Source organism: Balaenoptera ricei, chromosome X, assembly GCF_028023285.1.
Source record: "Balaenoptera ricei isolate mBalRic1 chromosome X, mBalRic1.hap2, whole genome shotgun sequence".
Classification (NCBI taxonomy): domain Eukaryota; kingdom Metazoa; phylum Chordata; class Mammalia; order Artiodactyla; family Balaenopteridae; genus Balaenoptera; species Balaenoptera ricei.
In genome coordinates, this window is record NC_082660.1 from 110654196 (window position 1) to 110675090 (window position 20895).

The window sequence follows — 20895 nt, forward strand, 5'->3', positions numbered from 1 at the left end:
CCCCCCATGGGTGGCCCAAAATGGAGAACGCGGAGCAGCGCAAGATGGAGGCTCTGCTTCTCGGTGTAGTGTTAGATTTAGGTGCCTTTTCTCCGGCAGGCTCTTAAGCCTGGGAGAGCCCGAACTGGAGGTGGGGTGGGGTGCGAGCCGTAGTGGGGGAGGAAGGCCGGGCGGCCGCGGTTGGGGTGGGGGAGAGCGCGGCATCGCGGCGAGGGGAAGGAAGAGAGCAAAATGGTGGTGCTGGGAACCTAGGGGGGAGGGGAGGCGAGGAGGCTCGCTTGTGTATATTTGGGCCTCGGACCGAGGGAGGCGAGGGAAAATCTACTCTGATCACACCCCTCCCTCGTGCCCCCTCCCTTCTCCCTTCCCCTCCTTCCTTTCCTCCCTCCCTCCTCTCCCTCCCTCTCTTCCTCCCTTCCTAGAGAGGGAACAACATTCATGTGACGGGCCCCTCTGCTTCTCCCCCGCCCCATCATCTCCAGCGCGTGGTGGGGGAACTGCCGGGGAAAGCGATTGGCATCGATCTCTCCATCCCTTCCGAGGCCCGACTTCGGTCAGTTTTCTTCGGGCAACAATTTTCTGAATAGGTTGGGGTCTGGCGGTGTTGGCCCCCGCGTGCAGACCTTGCCCCGAAGGGGGCCCTGCCTGCCTGGCATGGGAGGAGGGGGGAAGGGCGGGAGTGGAAGGCTGTTTGTTGGGGGGTTTTGGCGCCACTTTTGTTTTAGTTTTAGTGCTGCTTTTCGTTCCCACCCCCACCCGCACTGTCTTTCTCAAGGCACGAACTGAGCTGATCCTTGCCCCAGGTAGGCAGCTTCTGCTTTTTCCCTCCACACTTTTATTCTTGCTTGGGGTCGACTTTATTTTTTCTTCTCTCACGTACCCGGTGATCTGTGGACGGCGATTTTAGGACGGAAAGGGTCGGATGGGCCATGGGAGAGAGAAGGTGTGGGAAACAGCATCAAGTAGTTCCGCAAAACTTTGAGCCCCGTTCTCATTTTCTTCTGGCCTACATTCGTAAACGTATTGTTGATTTCTGCCCTTTTTTCCCCCGTCGCGAGAATGTCTTGTTTTGCCTTTAGTTTTTTTTATAAACCGCTGTACTTTCGACATTTAGTTTCTGCTCCCCCTTGGTGTATATGTCATTTTATTTTTAATCATGAACTGTAATGGGCTTTATCGTGTGATTTTTCGTGCTGCAGTGTTCAGCTTTAATTTTTAATATTGCATTAGTAGTTTCATCTGGTTTGTGAGACTTTCTCTTCCGTGGCCTAGAAATGTTTTATATGTTGTTGCCTACCGCCCCCCCCCCTCCTTTCTCTTGGATGTAGTTTGTTAATTGAGGGTCATGGTATTTGATTAAATGGTTATTTACAGTTTACGTGATATATCTATTAGAAACTTTTGATGTGTACGATTAGATTTAAGTAAACGAAGAGCTCGTGTTGGTTTGAAATGGCTCCTTAAAATGCGCGGGCCGCCCTCCCTCCCCCTCCCCCGTAGAGCCCCATCTTCCCCTCACACTGGAGTGTAAATTCCATACCCCTTTTCTCCCACGGACCGCCGTATTTCACGGCAGCCACACCCTGTATTTGTCTCTGTGGATTGGGCTCATTATCAGCTTAATTTAGTGACTCTTAAACCACCATGATGGGACTTGCTTAAGCACGAAGCTTCTTTTCCTGTTTAGTCCTAGTGGTTAGTGTCGAAAGAGGAATAATCGAGGTTTCTTGATGAAACCTGGTGCGGTCCAACCTCTGCCTTTTTTCTGTTGTCTTTTTTCCTACTCCGGGCTGTTGGCGGTGTCAGCACCGCTGCTGGGGGCGGGGGTGGAGGGGAGAAAGAGTCGGGTTACCGAAGTGCGTCATTCCTGGCTCTAGCAGGGCCTGCTCGGGAGCTGCTGGTGTTTGTTACTGTCCTCGCAGCACTTTCCTGCCAACCTTCTCTCCCTGCGTATTGGTTAGGAGCAAAAGCAGGAGGCGGTCTCCTAATTCTATCTGTAGCCTAGCGCGTTGCGTTTAAGGGTATATGTGAACTTATTAAAAAAAAAATCGGCCCTGGAAAGTGGACACACTTCTCTTTAATGACATACAATTCAGGTAGTTTAGACTTGATTTCATATGTTTTCCAGTGAACGGTGGGGTAATTTTGAACATTTTAAACCACTTACGTTAAAATGCCTGGGTTTTTTTCTACACTGATATCAATCTATAATTAGGAGTCAGAAGGACCAGTTAAGGCATAAGTGTTCAGCGGTTTTTCAAGTGGTTGAATTGTAATTTTATGACACATTATGTTAAATAGTCTTTTTTTTTTTTTTTTTTTAGTTTTGAGCCAAGGTGCTACGTGAATGCAAGCTAATTGTAAATGCTTAAGTTCATTTTCATCACATATTATTTACCCTTTTAGATGTAATATTAAATATGTCCTTGGGATCATATTGGCTTTATTAGATTCTTAAAGATGGGTATTTCCCTTTTTTAAACAAAATCCGAATTCTTAAAAAAATTTACCACCTAACAAGGAGTTGTATAGGGTGGCTGTACAGTTACATTGTTAGATTCTTGACTTCTTGCTAGTCTTTGATTCTTTTTTATCTTTGGATTTTTCTCTGTACATACTGAGCACAGTGTCTTCCTCTTAATTCTTTTCTGAAGATAATTGGGGGAGAGGTGGGAGGTAGAGATGAAACAAAAGTGGCCTTGAGTTGATGATTGTAGCTGGGTGATGAGTGCAGGAGAGCTCATTGTACTATTCTCTCTACTTTTGCGTGTACTTGAACGTTTCCATAATTAAACAGAAAAAATTCGGAAGAAAAACATTCAGATTGTCTTGCAATTTTGGTGTAATGACTTAAGTTTATATTTACATATTATTTGCCTGGGAAACTTGGCCTTGTGTATAAGTAATTACACAATGTCTGACTTACAAACTCAAAAAATATTTAAATTGAACCAGTATAGAATAAGCAAGATAAATGGTTATAAATTGGTTGAACTTTAAATGTTTGTAACTTAGTCTGAATGTGCTCTACTTTTAGTTTCTTTTTTAATCCTTTGAAAATAGGAAAATTCCATTAGCAAATTTTGTAAATTCTGCTTGGTGTCTATTTCATTAAGTTGGAGTTCCAGTGAGTCAGTATGAAAGGGATTTACTATTAATAGGAGGGGCTTTGGCAGTTGGAATAAGTGACAGTGGAAGGGATTCGGGTGCCCTAGGGAGCATTCCTGGTAAGAAGATCGAGGTAGGAGTTGAATTCAGTTTCAGTATTTGGTGTTTAATGAATGGGTAGAGAAGAGGATTGGAAAAGAAATCTACTTCTTACCTGTTCTTTCCCACTGTGAAATAACTATAGCATCCTAAGGTATCAGAGACGGGCAGTGGGGGTGGGGTGGTTTTTAAAAAAATTGATCTGAAAATGAATGTTTACATACAAAATGAGTTAAAGCTCCCCTCCCCCCACGTTTAACCATCTGATGCTGTAAATAGTTAAAAGTTGATATGTAAAATATTTTAATGTTTTATATTAAGAACATCTGACCATTACCCATCAACAGTAAAGTAAAAATGCGTTGCCATTAAAACCCTCGGTCTCCTTAATTAGTATATTTGTAAATTGCTCCTACAAAGAATTTGTAGATCATTTGAAGTTAAGTGCCTTATTTTCTGCAATTTTGTGTTGTTCAGTGGCAGGTTTTTTCACCCTATAAGATGTATTTTTGAACATATGTCAGAGTTTTAAAGGGAACCCAAAATAATGGATATTTAACTTCTGTATTTGGCGAAGTGTGTTCCCTAATCATTATTAAAACAAAAATTCCACCCTAGGCTGGGGACAGACATTTCGTAATTGTTAATATTAGTCTGTTTGTATATTTCATATTCATCATTTTAGCTTTAGAAGGATGTTAAGAGAAGATAGATTATGTATTTTGAACTCTTGTATGCGAATAATCTTAAATGTTGAGGATTGTGACTTCAGATTTATTTTATTGTGAGGCAAGAGCTAAACTACTAAACCAACAAATTATGAGTTTGGTAACTTTGAAGTCTAGTTAGGATTTTTTTTTAAAAGCCCAAGTACTCAAGATTTTAATGAAATTAAATTATACATTATTTTTTCATTGTTTTCTTTTTGAACCTTAATGACGTCGGTGGTCTCCTGAGAACCTATGAATTAAAATGGGTGGGTTGGGGTGGGGGACAGGCTCAGGCTCAAACTATCCTTTGGGAATATAGGGTTAGATGTGAAAATACACCTTGGACAGTTAAGTAATGCTTAATACTCTGCATGTTTAACTGATGCCACCCACAGTCATGTGTGGGAAGGGAGTAAACAGTGAATAGCATATTCTTCCTTGGGTTCTTTGTAATAGATGGAAGACTTCAGTTTTTGATGCTGCAAGTTAACTTTCGAGCTTAAAATTTACATTAGATGGACACAGTGATCTATTACATCTCAGTGGGATACGGTTCATATCTTTAATGTGACATTTTTGTCTCACATGTTAAAAAAAAAACTGGTCTGTGTTAGTACTTTGACATCGCTATTAGATTATTCGAAGACTTGAACACAACAGTTTACTGTGTGGTGGAGCACTATCCTATACCTATTTTGGGAGTTGGGGAGCATAGCAAAGGCAAGGGATAGTCCCAGTTATCTATGGGTGTCAGTATATATTGAAACACCGTTAATTATCAGAGAGTAAAGAAGAAACTTTAAAGATACAGATTATTTTAAAAGTTCTTTACATGTATTTTATTTGTGTAATTTCTACATTTGATACATATTTAGGACTTTTAATTTGTGGTTCAGTACTGCTCCTGTATAATAATTTTCTATATCTCCGGCTATCATGAGTGGCGGTTATTGCGTGTTCTCTTTGCCAAAGATACGTGAGAAAACAAAATTGTCAGCTTGATATTTTTCAGTCTCCTGAGTTGCCTGCTTTGCCTTTAATTTAACCAGATTTTATATTTTGTCAGTATGAGTGGTGTTGCTTGGTGGAGTCTTAATTTTTGTATATGTGCATTTTTAAAAAAAACTGCATCTCTTTAGCAGCTATGGTAATCTGCTACCTGAACTGTATTTTTAATGTACGCTTGCTATAGCTCTATCTTTGGTACTAGCCAGAAGAAAACAAATCTTTACATATGGTTGGTCTAGTCTAGAGATTATTGAAATTGTTTTAAGCCCCACCCACTCCCCCAAATGAGGGGAGGGTGAATAATGTTGATGGTCTGTTCTTTTTTATTTTAATTGGAAAATACACGACTAGGCTTGATGAGACAAACTAGAGCGATTTCTGTAAACTCTGGATAATCTAATGTACAACTCAAAGGTAAAATTCCTTTATAAAAATATATTGTTCAATCTTTGCGACTGGCTCCCTGCTGTATCCCTTTAAATTCTTCAGGAACACCCAAACACTGGTAAATATAAACAGCTTGTGATCGCAAAAAAAAAAAAAATATTGTTCAAATTCTGTTGAATGTTGTTAGAGGGGGAAAAAGTAGGTCCTATTTACACTTTTGCATGAATAACATTTGTTGTAGTGGGATTTGACCTATAACTTGTTGAATCCTGAGATAGTCTAAGAAACTCTTAATTTAGTTGCCATTTGAGTGACTTTTAAATGCCAATAACTGTACTGTGTGTTTTAACAGGTATTGTTTAAACTTCTCTGCTACCTTGCAAGATAGATGGTTGTCATTTTACAGATGGGGAAATTGAGGCTCTCAGAGAATAAATGACTTGTCACATGATAATAATTGACAGCCTGAATTCACACCCATATTAGTCTGGCCTCAAAACCTTTGTACTTTTTTGTTAAACTCAGTAGTTTCTCTTAACTCTGTTAGGTCTTGGGATATCTATCACTAGAAAGCATGTATCTTTTCATTGTTACAAAATGAAGATTTTTTTTCACGTATAGTACAGGGTTAATGCAGATTTTTAATGTAGGGTTAGATGAGTTGCTGCCTGATGAACGGTCTAAATTGTGTTTTATACTTATAGTTGAAATAGTTGAAATAAATCTGAGCTTTAGTTTTGTTTGAGTATGCTCATTATACAAAAGTTTGTGGAATAATATATATATATTTTTAGATGGGATAATATGTTGAATTGTATTCTTGATTTTTGGGGGGTCATACTATGGTAGATAGAGTGGTTTCACTGATTTCTTTTTCTTTTGTCATTTAAGCTCTATATAGAATGGAGCTAAATGTGTCTGAGAATAGTTCCCCAATCATTCAGCATGTTTATCGAGTGATTTGAAAAGAGAATTTAGGTGACTCTCATAATTCACTGCTCTGGTTCTGTAGGGGGATATTTTTGTTATTTACTGGTACCTTAAAAATATTTTCTTCTAAGTGTTAGTACCTTCTCTGTTTCTACTTTCTATTCTAGTTCATCTTTTCACTTAATTAAAATTTCTTCTTCTTATTTTTTATCAGGTAATAGTTAATATTGCTGCCCTGGATTATTTGGTTCATTAGTGATCAGAATCTTGGTCTCAGCTTTCTTTGCTTTTCCTCTTTCTCCTTCCTGCTTTTCATAAACTATAACTAGAACTTTTCTAATCTGAAGGAATGCTAGATATCGTATAGCTGGCCTAAGATAAATTAGTGGAGATGGGGTAAAACCAAAAATATTAGTGCTTTTCACAGCCATGAGTCAAATTTATATATTTTATGTTAATCATTTCCTTAAGCTTCATTCTGTAGGAAATATTTTTTCCAGGTGATACTGTCTTCTACTCAGACTCAATATTGAGTCTTTTCATCCATATTTTCCCCTTTGTAGTCCAAGAATACCACTGGTGTTCTACCACAGAATTATGCCCCAAGGCATCCATTGTATATAATAAATTAGTTTCTCTCCAGTGCATCTAGAAAGATACTAGCTATGTACTGTTCTTGGGAGAATTCAGGAAATTGTCACTCAAATCATTTTCTGAGTTCTGTGGTTAATAACATGAGGAACCCTGGTTGAGAAAGGCTGCTAGAATATTAAGGGACTTGGTTTGGTGCCAAACAAGGTTTTACTTTTCATGATTTCTTTCCTGTCAGTAACCCTAATATAGCCTCTACTTAAAACTTACGTTTGATAAAAAGTGAATGCAGTTGCTGATACTGCCATTTCTGTGGGATAAATTGGTCAGTGTTGATTTCAAGCAGTTAGTGCTACTTAGTTGTTTTAAAGAATTGAATATTGAATGTGGGAAGTTAAATGCATAATTTCATTTGTAAAAAAGAATATTGTAGGAGCTCTGTTCATTATTATTCAAAGCCTTTAATAAGAAGTCTTTGACAGTGACTAACATTAACAATAGGTGACACTAACTGTACTCTTACTGTGTGCCGGACACTATTACAAATGCTTTATGTGTATTGGCTCACTTAGTCTTCATAACCCTCTGAAGTAGGATGACCATATGATTTTTTGTTCAAACCAGGATACTGTTGAGAGTGAAAGGGGGCACTAACTGGATGGCATGCTAGGATAATAGTATAAACTAGGACTGTCCCAGAGTAACTAGGATGTATGATGACCCTAATTAACAAACCCCCCCTCTTTTTTAGAAGAGAAAACCAAAGCATAGGAGGCCAAGTAACTTGCCCAGTTAGTAAGTGGTAGGAAGAGATTCGAAACCCCTATGGAGATTTCTTTGGGCATGAACGTGATTTAAATTACTTTACACTGCCATATTCTTAGAGTTTGTTTATTTTTACTTTTTTGGAGGAGTTTTTATTGGTATGGGGTCGACAGTAAAAGACAAGATACAGTGTTTTTAAAAACCCAGTAGAATTTCCAGTTGGCTTTTTTCAAGTGATTCTTAAGACTTAAGTGATGATGTCTTAATGTTGAAAAGCAACTTCTCTGAGTGAGGTCCTCCTAAATAAAAGCAGAAAACTCCATGATAACTACTTTTACTGTTTACATCTGTATTTGTTTTCCTTACATTGTTTAGACTCCCTTTACGGGTTTCTTAGGAGGAAATGTGAATTGTATGATATTTCATGGGGGCTCTTAGATGGAAAATTTCTTCTGAGAAGAAAGCTGAAAGAGACACAGTTTTGTGACTAAGGAGAAGTAGTATTAGAAAAGAAAGAAAAAGGTCTAGTTTAGAGACTTATTCGAAGTTAAACTGATTCTGTACCATAATTTGAAAATTAAGTCTTTTGGAGATTGATGTGTCATTTCGTAAAATTAATAGTTCTCTTTTATTTTTGGTGACTTTTGCAATTGCTTTGTATTCCCAGCCTGTTTATGTTTGTGGTACACCCCCCCCCCCAAATGATTCAAACATTTGGTGAAATGATTTCAGCATAATCACAGATTTCACTATTTTGTAAAATAAGATTTTTTTCCCTCTTTTTTTCTTTTAGTGAGGGTGAGTAGTAGACAGCTGATCTTAAGAGGACTTCATACTTAGCTATTTTAATATTTCATTGAGGAATTTGTTTTTTTTTCCGGTAGCTAGTTCACTTTTGTAAGTTTTGTTGGCATCACTATCTTATAAACAACTGAGAGGCTATTAAGTAGGTCTATTCAATTCTTAAAGTCATTTATTTAGTTCATTAAAGCCATCGTGAAGTTGGAAGGCGGGGACTGCATATCTGACCAGAGGAAGGAATTTGTGGGCCGCATAATGACTGGTAAACAAAAGGTTATTTTGTGGATTTGATTTATTACAGAAATTAATACAGTTGGTTTTTAAAAAAGGCTATTGCTGGGTTTTAATATGGGGCCCATGGATAGGGTGGAGGTGTGAGAACCCTGTGAAATTAATGTACAAAATGTATAACTGCATTTATTCAAGTTCTCAAAAGAGTTCATTCGTTGTTTTTTCAGCTGGTACTTAAAGTGCCTTCAGGGGTGGGATATACAGTGGTAAACTACATAGTCTCTGCCCTCAGTCAAGGTTGTCAGTTGAGTTTTATCACCCCAAAAGGGTTAAAACTAACCCATTTTGGAAACATTATGTACTGCGATTACTGTATATTAAAGAATACTAAGCTAAAACCAATAGCCATCAATGCAGTTTTGATAGTGTCCTTAATTTAAGAGTAGTGACAAGTATTTAAAAATAAGGACTACTCTGAAAAGCTTTGGGGGAAAATAACAATTAAGGACTGTTGATGTAGCATTGCAATGCTTCAGTTCAGTCTTCGGTGGTTGTTAATAAGCTAAGTTAAAGGAGCCCATGATCATTCCCTGTAACCAGTTACTGTTATCCAAAGGTTGAGACCTTCTAAAGTGATATTGTGCTTCTGTGTAAAAGAAAAAGAGGCAATCAACAATCACTCTATTATATGGGACTCTTGTGTGTCTTTCTCTACCTCAAGTTGTAAATGCTTGCGTTTAAATAGGAACTTAAATTTATCCATGCTTGTGTTTTGCTTTTTGACTTTGGATTCTTTGTTGGAGTGTTAGCTTGAAATGTCTTTGTAGCAGTATATGATACTCATTAAATTCATTCTCTACATATATATGATGGTGTAGGTTTGGTATATTTAAAGTAGTATTTCCATTTCAGGATTGGGATATATGATACCCTCTTTTCCTGGGTTTCTAACGTTTTTCTCTTTTCAAAAGCAAGAATTTTTCCACACTCACCAGTGTATCTCCTGCCTTGTAACTAATTTGCAAACTTTATGGTGATTAGAATGTTACTGCAAAGAACACATTTAATATTCTCTTACTAAAAAAGGCCTTTTTTTGTGTTTTAAAGAAGTAGTATTAAAGATAGTTGGGAACATGAACCTTTGAGAATTTCCTTTCTATGCTAAAGAAGTAGAGAAAATGTAGGAAATATTAGCAAAGCCATAATATTTTTCCTTTGGGATATGTCCCTCTCTGTTTCCACCACTCATTCAGGCCAAAAGACATTCCTCAGACTTTATTCCTGGCAGGAGAATTGAGGAAGTGGTGGTAGCCATGGCTGGCAGGGAAGTAGAAGCTTGAAGGTATGTTTTTGAAAAGCAAATTTGTCAATGACAAATGGATTTTTCCAGTTTGAGTATATGTACTTTTTTGAGTTTTGATTACATGTCAATGCATAAAGTGCTACTATTCATTGAGGAGTATTCAGTGGTTGCATTCATATTTGGGTGTTCTAAATATACTTGAAAAATTTCAGGGGGATTATCTGGACAATACAGGATTATATTAGAAAAGATCGTTTAGTAGGGAATTAGTTCCTAAACCTTTGAAGTTAGACTGAAACAGTTACCCAGGTTGCTGCAGAAAAATAGCAAACCTAACATGAGAGATAATTATTTGTGTGTATAAATATGTAATGTTTATATGTACAATATTGGTGAATATCCAAACTTATGTCTTATAACTAGTTTACCTTTTTCAGACAAGGAATTACGTTTTTATCTGATTTTGAATTCTTGTCTCATTGTGTAATATGTATCATACAGATTCTGAAATGGTAATTAAAACCTTAGGTTTTCTAGAAAAGTAACCCTACATTATAATTACATTATTAATATCTCATCTTCAAGACCTGTATGTTGGAAGAGAAATAGTCAGTTTCCTCTAGTTGGCTTTGCATTAATGATAAACTTTGTGTATCTACAGGATACCATTTATAGGATCTACTACACAGCAAGTCTCCCTAACATTTAATTTTTATTTCTTAAAACAACCATGTGAGGTAGTTGGTGGTATTTTCATTTACTGAGGTTCAAAATAGTTAAGTGACTTGCCCAAGTTCACTCAGCTAGTTAGTGGCAGAGCCTACTTTTGAATCCAATTCTGCCTAATTCCAGCACACTTCTTTACACAGTGATACACTGCCTTCCAGTGGGATGATTTATAGATTTGTGTAGTGATAACTTTTGGCAGGGGGGAAGAGTAAGAGGGGGCAAGCATCCTAACTTGATGAGACTGAGGAAGTTAGACTTCTCAAAGTAGAAAACTTTTGGAAATTAGGTAGGGGAAAGGCTTATTTTCTACCAAGAGCTGATAGGGAATAAATTATTCTCAGTCTGAAGTTAGATGTGATATGTTTCGTATTTTATAATAAGCATCAAATAACACTTAGAAGAGGGTTGGGTGGGGGAAGATGATAAAGTTTGTTACATTGAATTTGTTTTAATCCCCAGTAAAGTGACATCTGAATTAATCTTAAGGAATTAACTTCTTATAAAATAAACTATGAAACAAAACGTTATCCAAAGCATTGTTGGCATATGTCTCACTAGTAGTGTTCCTACTAAAGGACTAATGGGAGCAAAATCTGTTCAGGTAAATTGGTCTAAATCCAGATAACATCATGGTGCTACTTTTATGTTCTTCTGTTCTGTTTTGATTTTCATTTTTCTCCAGCACCCCTTTTCTGTTGCATTTCCATCTCCAGTATCTGTACAATTTCTAAAATTCTCCATGGAAAGTAGAACTGTTTTGATGATGATTTCCTTTTTTTACTTTTATGCTTTTACTAATAATACTATATAACTCCATATGCTAGGCACTGAAATAGAAGTGATTTCAAAAATAAACCCATTTTATGCTCCCAGCAACTCTCTGAGGTAGGTACTGCTATTGTTTCCTGTTTACAGGTGAGGAAACAGGTGCAAAACAAAAAGGTAAAATTGCACAAGGACACATACCTAGGAAAGCGGTGGAGACTTGATGTGAACCCAGGCAATCTGATTAGTGTCCCATGTTCTTAGCACTACAGTACCATACTGCTGATTGTTGACATTAATGTGAATGGTTTCCTCATCTTGGCAGTGTATTTATTTTAAATCCTCTCTTTAATCGTGAAGTATGTTTGCTCATTCTAATAAGAATTTTAGAGGTCAGCAGAGGATTGGGAAAATTTCTGATCCTCAGGTTTCCTAGCTATGAAATGGGTAATCCTGCATGCCTTATGTTATTATGGGGATTAGATAACAATACTTTTCTGAGTGTTTTCTGTATGCCAGACAATATGCCTAGGGTTTTGCTGGCATGATAGGCCCCCAGATAACTGTAATATTTTCATTTATTGAGTACATTCTGTATGTCAGATACTTGATGTAATATACTACTTTTACATCTTACATTGTATAGGGGATATTGTACTCATTTTACAGAAAACTGAGGCCTAAAGAAATTTAGTAATTTGCCCAAATACGTTCTCACCTCTCGGCCGTTGTATTTACTGTTCCCTCTGTCTGGTGCGGTTGCTCATTTCTTCAGGACATTTTGCTCACTCAAGTAATTAGCCTTTCAGTGAAGTATTCCTTGGCCATATCATGTAAAATATCTTTTGCCCCCAACACTTCCTTTTCTCCTTACTGTATTTCTCTGCATGGCTCTTTTCATTATCAAACATAGTTTTATGTGGGTTATCTCTTTCCCCACCTTAGAATGTAAACTCATTGAGGGCAAGAATATTTGTCTTGTTCATTGCCTTAACCCCAGCACCTAGAACAGTGGTTGGGACATAGGTAGGTTGTATAATATTTGTTGAGTGGATGCATTATGTGGTATCCCGAGACCCACTAGGCTTACTTGCAAGCTGATCCTGAATTAGACTGATTTAATCTTAAGGGACCAAGATGGGCATTTTCCGAAATAGAGATGTGATGAGGATTGTGCTTGGGGCTGTTTTGGGGTGGGAGTGGGGAGGCAGTGCAGTCTCATGTTGTAGTTTTTAGAAGTCTGCTCTCATGAATTGCCTTGAATTCCGGGAGGAGTATGTGCCCTCAGGTCGTTTTCTAGGTTCTGTGAAGCCTTTTATCTCTTAGTAGAGGTCTGCTTTCCAGCTTCTTACTGTCTTAACTTTCAACCCCTCATTTTGCCTAAAGATTTGTTCATTGACCATTTATAGTGTATTTGTGATGTGCGCAGTGTGGAACTGTGAAGCAGGGAGTTGGCTTCATACAGGAAGATTCCTAGCTTTGCCATAATATGTACATAAATATGTATGTATGGTAAAAAAAAAAGAGAACTGCTATGTACTGAAACTTTAAATAATTGTTTTAGTTAATATTTTGATAGCACATAAAATCATTATTTTCTGATGTCTTGGAATTCATACCTCTTTCTTTCTGCTTCTCATAAAATTTGTTGCAGTAATGTATGTAGTTGGAACATGGTAGTGATAACACTGTACCATGCTCTTGCATTTAAATGGTAGCTGATTTTTGAGAGAAAGACAAAATTGTATTTTTAGATATTTCAATCTTAAGCTGATATTAGTGCAACTGGAGTTCAGCAGATATAAGAGTAGGAGATAGACCTTAGGGATCCCTGTGCATAGTGTACATTGGTCTTTAGAGGGGAGAAGTTATAAATAAAGAGGAGCAGAAGGCCGGGAATGAAAACCTTATTATTAATTGGGTAGGAGGAAGAAGTAGGAACATTGATAGACTGGTCAGGGATATAGGAGAAAATCTAGGAAAATGTAGCATAAAATCCATAAGCATCTAAAATTTGAAAAGAATCCAGATGGCATGTTCTCCCATCTGGGAGATGCTTTTAAATTGTATACAGTATAAAAACTGTTGTTTCAATTATGTCAAGATGAAATTATCTTTAAAGCTGATATAATCAATGGTTATCCTTATGTAGATTGTTTTCTTTGTGGCATCTCTTGGGAGTTGGGTTCTTCTTCCACCGTGGGTCCCAGGTTACCAGACTAAGCTGGGAAGTGGTCTGGGACAAGAAGGGAGGGCATATCTGGCTTATTGCATTCTGAAAAGTCAATGAAAATTTTACTGGAATTACTTTGTATGGAGCTGTGGATAATCAAAGAATTGATTGTACTTAAATATGAGTGGTATTAGATAATATACTGCAATTTGATGTCCTCTTCAAAATAGCTGTGAAAATTATGATTGGATTTGCTGGAGTCTATTTTGAAAAGGAAAACCTTTTCTTTTTTTCCTCTGTTCTTTTATATGAGATAAGTGTGTAGGCAACCACTTCACTTTTCTTCAAATTTTGTGGAAAAACTATCTTGGGTAGAAATAATGCCAGACGTGACTATCCTACAAAATTTTCTCACTTTTCTGCTTCTTGGGATAATATTTCAAAGAGAAATTATTGTTATCAGCCTAAAAAACTACTCATAATTCTACTTGCTTCAATCCAAAACTATTTATTTTTTAAAATTTTGGTAAAATATAAAATTTTACCATTTTAAGTATACAGCTTAATGGCATTAGTTACATTCACATAGTGGTCCAAACATCAGCACCATCCATCTCCAGAACTTTTTCATCATTCCATAATAAAACTCTCTACCCATTAAACAGTTCCCTATCTCCCCTGTGCCCTCAAACAGTTGCTGGTAACCAGCGTTCTGCTTCGTGTTCCTATGTATTTGACTAGGTACCTCATGTAGGAGGAAGCATAGATATTTATCCTTTTGTGACTGGCTTATTTCACTTAGCACGTTTTCAAGGTTCATCCGTGTTGTAACATGTGTCAGAATTTTCTTCCCTTTTAAGGATGTATAATATTCTATTTCTGTATATACCACATTTTGTTCATTCATCCATGATGGACACTTGGGTTGCTTCCACCTTTTAGCTGTTGTGAATAATGCTGCCATGGACATGGTATACAAATATCTGTTTGAGTCTCTACTTTCAGTTCTTTTGTGTGTATACTGAGAAGTAGAATTGCTCCACAAATATTTGAGTGTCTATAAGTGGCAGGCACTGTGCTAAGCACTGGGGATATCAGTGAACAAGGCAGGCCTGGTCCCTGCCCTCAGAATTTACAGTCTAGTAGGGAAAAAAGATATTAAATAAGCAGTTACAATTAAGTATGGTAAGTGTTACAAAAGGGCAAGTACAGAGTGCCATGTGTATATTTTATATGGTCGTAATAATGTATATATTGTTAAAGTAAAAAGAATACAAAACATCAAATGCTTTTTCATATTCTGATATCCCCTGCAGCACCTCACTCGCCAACCTACCACCACATGGAAATTTTTTTGTTTCACCCCCCCCCCACATTTAAAAATTTAATGCATCTGGAATATATTTTTGACTCTGATGTGACGTAGGGCTATTGTGCTATTGTGGTTTATAAGCAGTATATATTTGGTCTTCTCTATTTCTGGCACAGAGCTCCCCAAACCCTTCGAATTTCCTCAGTGTTCAGAGTGATAGAGGTATCTTTTGTTATATCAATAAGGTGACTTTTAGAAAGCACCTTAGGGTGGGGACTGGTTGGTTGCTAGTGGAGCCAGCTGTGGTTAGAGGGTTAGAACTTTCAGCCCCCACCCCACCCTCACCTCTGGGGGCATGGAATGCAATCACCAATGGCCAATGATTTAATCAATCCCGAAGCCTCCATAAAAACCCGACAGGAAAGGGTTCAGAGAGCTTCTGGTTTGGTGAACTTGTGGAAATTTGGGGAGAATGGCGAGTTCCAAGAGGGCTTGGAAGCTTCCTCGCCCTTTCCCTGTACCTTGCCCTGTATCTCTTTCATCTGGCTGTTCCTGAGTTCCTTTTACAATGAACTGGTGATCTACTAAGTAAAATGTTTCTGAGTTTCGTGAGCCGCTATAGCAAATTAATTGAACCCAAGGAGGGGTTCTTAGTGTCAAAAAAAATGCACAACCTAAAAGTTGAGAATTATGTTTTATTTGGAGGAATTTCTGAGGACTTAAACCCGCAAGACAGCCTCTGAGATAGCTCTGAGGGACTGCTCCAAAGAGGTAAGGGAGGAGCCAGGATAAATAGGAGTTTTGCAACAAAAAACAGGTAGTTAGAACATCAAAAGATTACTGTTAGTTAAAGAAAACCAGACATCTCAAGTTAATGAATTTAGCACTTTTCTTGTATGGGAAGATGCAAGAATCTGGGCTCATTGAAGTCATTCCTTTGATAGGCACCTTATCTAGGGACACTATCCTGTTCTTTCCCATCCTCAGTCCCCTCAGGGTGCACCATTGCAGGGTGGCTGCTGTGGCTGAGGGTTTGGCAGTGGGAAGCCCGTTTGTCTCCATCCTGAGTTCCCTCAGGGCTCACCATGGGGGCAGTGGTAGTGGCTGATGGCTTGATGGCCATAGCATCCTTTGTTTGCTGATATGGCAGGCAACATTTTTCATTCACGTTAGGAACCTCTAATTTATAGCCAGTCGGTCAGAAGTACTGGTAACAACCTGAACTTGAGACTGCCCACTGAAGTGGGGTTGGGCTGGGGCAGTTCTGTTAGGACTGAACCCTTAAACCTGTGGAATCTGATGCAGTCTCTGGGTAGACAGTGTCAGAATTGAGCTGAATTGCAGAACTCCCAGCTGATGTCTGGAGAATTACTTGGTGCTGTATGAGATATCCCCACCCCCTCACCCCTGCCCCCAAGACAACATTGGAATTGGGTCTCAGAACCAGCTTAGCTCTACACATTTTTGTCTTTTTGTGTGTGTGCCATACCATCAACTACCTATTTATTTTCCTTGCTGTACATTTGTCTGTCTCTTTCCTCCTCTGTTTTAGAAGGCACAGCTTCTATGAGTAACTTTGTTTTTTCCCCTTATCTAGTTATGTCCAGCAGTGGGATCATGCTGTCATTGAGTATGAACTTTTTGAAGCTCCTTGTAAGTGAAGGTGTGTTGTTTTCCAGTAGGGTCGTACCTACCTTACAGTCCCACCGTTGCTGTCGTGTGTGGTAACCACATTATCCCTGCTTTGGAGATGTTATTTTAAGCAGTTTTGCTAGTGGTATCTCAGATTCCTTTAATTTGCATTTCTTTGATTAATAGCTAGAATGAACATTTCCCCTTATTTTTGAGCAAGGTATTTTGAATGTGACAGCCAACACTTAAGTTTAACCTGAAGGCCTTTTAATTATGAGTATACAGTAGTTTTCTGGTTAATTACTGGTAGTGATGGTTTTTAGTATTGTCTCAATAGAAGTATCTAATTATTTTAAATTGGATTTGTGTATTGTTTTGTAATGTCTGTTTACCTTATTCGTGGTGTTAGTTCATTTCAATTTACGAACAGCACTTGCTTAGGAAACCTGCAATAATCTATCCATCCACTTGTCTAGCCCAGTAATGTTAAGTTGCATTCAGTGGACAGTTTGTGGATGAGCTGTGCTCAAGTGTTTTGTAAACGGAGTATGAGAGAACCAGTGGGAAAAGCCCAGATTTTTTTTCTCACTGCAGGGTAATCTTCTTAGCAATGCAGCCGACAGTGAAATTAAGTTTTTATTAGTAGTTCAGCCTGTTTTTCTTTCTTTTTTTAAAAAAAATTAATTAGTTTATTTATTTTTGGCTGCGTTGAGTCTTTGTTGCTGCACGCGGGCTTTCTCTAGTTGTGGCGAGCAGGGGCTACTTTTTGTTGCGGTGCGTGGGCTTCTCATCGCGGTGGCTTCTCGTTGCGGAGCACAGGCTCTAGGTGCCCAGGCTTCAGTAGTTGTGGCTCGTGGGCTCTAGAGTGCAGGCTCAGTAGTTGTGGCGCACGGGCTTAGTTGCTCCGCAGCACGTGGGATCTTCCTGGGCCAGGGCTCGAACCTGTGTCCCCTGCATTGGCAGGTGGATTCTTAACCACTGCGTCACCACGGAAGCCCTCAGCCTGTTTCTTAATAGTAATGATTATTCTTAGTCATGATCAGGGTAGATAAAGTGAAATTGGCTGTTCGACGTCGTTCTTTGAAAAAAAATAATTACATGATTGCATTAATGGTTGTGCCATGTAGTAGTCAGTCCATAGACTACTTCCAGATAGTAAGTTCATAGACTTCCCCTACTGAGAATTTGTCAGTGTCAAGGCATTGTGAAACCAATGGTAAAAGATACTCTTCTTTAGATATCTGAGAATGTTCTGGACTATCTAACTTTAGAGTGATTAAAGGTACATTAGCAGCTTTGTAGTGAAAAAATGTTCAGGTCCGGGGAGAGAAGTTCAGGGCAAGTGGAAATATAGAATAATTTGCAAGCATTTTTTTGGGGATTAGGACTGACTTTAGTTAGGAACATAAAATGTATTACTTATAGCTTTAGTTAAAATGATCATGCATGTTATATTACGTTTAAATGTAGTGAATGGATCCCTGCTCCCCTCTCAACCCAATCACCTTGTTTTATTTTCATGGTAGCTTTACCACTGCTTGGTATTTTCTTATTTCTTTGTGGTCTTTGCCCTACTGGCATTTAAGCACCATGGGAACAGGGGCTTTACTGTTTAATGCTGTAACTGCAGTGTTTCTAACAGTGCCTGGTATATAGTAGGTCCTTAAGAAATACTTGTTGAATGAATGAATTATTCACTAATTTAGCTGGATATGATTGAAATATTCAGAAATAAATTCAGTCCTACTTGTGAATGTAACTAAACTTCTGAACTTAAGAATGTCTCAGAGTTTTTTGTTTTTTTATTTTTTAAATCAGTTTGAGAAGTGGGAAAAAGATCTGAGAGGCTTGTCAGTGTTACTATAGAATACAAGAAATTAGATGTAAGGCTAAAAAGGCACCAGTCTCCAAAGATCATTAAGTAAATTTTTTGCTGTGTGTAACTATGTCTGAACTCATCATGTGAGCTATGACTATTAGCATATTTTCTTATCAGTTTTATCTTCACAAGTTAAGACAAGCTTTTGCTCTTAAGCATCTGATTTGGTGTATTTCCAAACTTAGACAAGTTTCTTTTACAAGTTGCAAAAGTTAAGAAATCTGAAGCAGGTGAGAAGAGTAGTTAGAAAACTATATTGCCGTTTTGCCACCATCTTGTAGGGGGATTGACGGAGGGGGAGATGTGTTTGCTTTCACTGTGTTCTCCTGTGTTGAACCTGTTACCTAATACCAAATTCTGAGTGTGCTGGTCATTACGTGTGTTAGTCAAATGTAATAGTAGTGATGATTCCATCGTAGTTTTAGTGCATTGTAGAGTTTACATAGCACTTCCACTTTGTTCTCATAATAATCCTTTAGGGAGGGAGGTCTTGTGGTATTCATGCTATTTTACAAATGAGGAATTACCCTTTTGGAGGAGCCAAACAACACGGCCCAAGGTCACACAACTAGAATTAGTAAACACTAGAACATACATCTTATGTGTTCTGGTTCTGTGTTCTTTAGAACCATAGAATTTTAGATCAGGAAGAAGCCTTAAAGATTCTAAACTATATACTACATACATATATATACACATATATATATGTGTGTATATATATGTAAACACACACATGTGTGTATGTGTGTGTGTGTATGTATGTGTATATATATATATGAATTTAACATTACAAAGCTGATGTGCCAGGATTCTAACCCAGGTCTTCTCCTCAGATTGGATCTGTATTGTTTCTAGTCTTCCCTGTCTTTGATTTTGGAGATGTGTATGCTACTGGATGAACTGGCTGTCTGATAACAAAGGTATTTGGGTTTCTTAATATTTTTCTGATTCACATCTATGTTTGTAATGGTGAATAGCTTCCAAAAACATTTAAATGTATTTTGAGGCAGCTTGAGATAGTGGAAAGAACATAAGCCTTAGAGCCTAGCAGATTTAAGTTGGAATCCTATGACTTCTTTCCTCATTAACTGTGACCTTGTGGAAATTACCTAACTTCTTTGTTTCCTCATCTATAAAATGGGCAGGATATTACCTACCTTGAAATAATCAAAGATAGTGTAGTATGTTAAGTTCCTGACACATGGAATATGCTCGATAATGTTACCATTGTTTTATTTAACATTCATACAAATTGATATGAACAACTGTTAATGATCTTAAACGTTAGTGGATATGAAGTTTTCAATATTATTACTACTACCTGTTGATTTTTATTGGGTGCTAGGCACTAAGCTAAGTGCTTGATAAATCTGTTATTTTATTTATTTTTTAAATATATTTTTTAATACATTTATTTATTTTATTTTTATTTATTTTTGGCTGCGTTGGGTCTTCGTTGCTGCGCGCGGGCTTTCTCTAGTTGCAGCGAGCGGTGGCTACTCTTCGTTGCAGTGCGTGGGCTTCTCATTGCGGTGGCTTCTCTTGTTGCGGAGCACGGGCTCTAGGCACGCGGGTTTCAGTAGTTGTGGCACGCAGGCTCAGTAGTTGTGGCTCACGGGCTCTAGAGTGCAGGCTCAGTAGTTGTGGCGCATGGGCTTAGTTGCTCCGTGGCATGTGGGATCTTCTCGGACCAGGGCTCAAACCTGTGTCCCCTGCACTGGCAGGCGGATTCTTAACCACTGTGCCACCAGGGAAGCCCAAATCTGTCATTTTAAATCCTTAAGCAGGAACCACGCAAAGTACAGGTGCAAATCTCCTCACTTTACAAATAGCAAAAAATTGTAGGCATGCACCTTATCTCTAACCAAGAGCCCTAAAATAAATGTTGATCTACTTGGATCTAATAATGATAAGATAGGGAATAATTAAACGTAAAGTATGTATACAGGAAGCAGTATTAGTTATTGTAATGAAATACTGGGGTCAATCTTAATGTCTAACAATAAATAAGTAGGTTATAGTACATCACATGTGGTGGAATTTCTTGAAACTATTAGTAGTAGTTATTACGAATATTACAGAAATGGTAGAAATGCATATAGAGATAAAAAATTATGCACAGTTACATCCATTCTGTGGTTATAGTTTTAAAATTTTTACACCTAGACATTCAGGCATGCACATACGGACAAAGCCTGGGAAGAAAAATGAGAAAAAGTGATTTATTAGTGTAATGGATGCTATATGATTATTCTAAGTGTTTTAAAGGTAATTTCGTGTGTCATTTTGTGGGAACCAAGGTCATATGCTTCCTGTGTAGTGTGCACTGAAGGACGTTGATTGCCCTTAAAACATTCAGCAGGTTTGACCTAGATGATGGGGTCCAGTATAATGTTTCTTATACTTTGTGGACACTTTAAGTAATCTCAACTATTGGCTTTTTATTCTTTTAGTAAACTCTCAGCACACATT

The 20895-nt window shown here is 37.9% G+C and overlaps 1 protein-coding gene across 5 annotated transcripts in view; it reads left to right on the forward strand.

Annotated features, from left to right (window-relative positions):
• The window catches only part of STAG2 (STAG2 cohesin complex component), a 116939-nt gene that overhangs the window by 696 nt on the left and 95348 nt on the right, over positions 1-20895 (forward strand). The window contains exons 1-2 of one of the 5 annotated variants that reach the window (XM_059911492.1): positions 40-130; positions 423-553. The exons of 1 other annotated variant lie outside the window; for it this stretch is intronic. The gene's annotated coding sequence lies outside the window, so the exon portion shown is untranslated. Of the gene's footprint in view, positions 1-32; positions 131-422; positions 554-782; positions 804-20895 lie in introns of those variants that run through there. 3 more of the 5 variants (XM_059911497.1, XM_059911494.1, XM_059911496.1) reach the window with 3 other exon arrangements.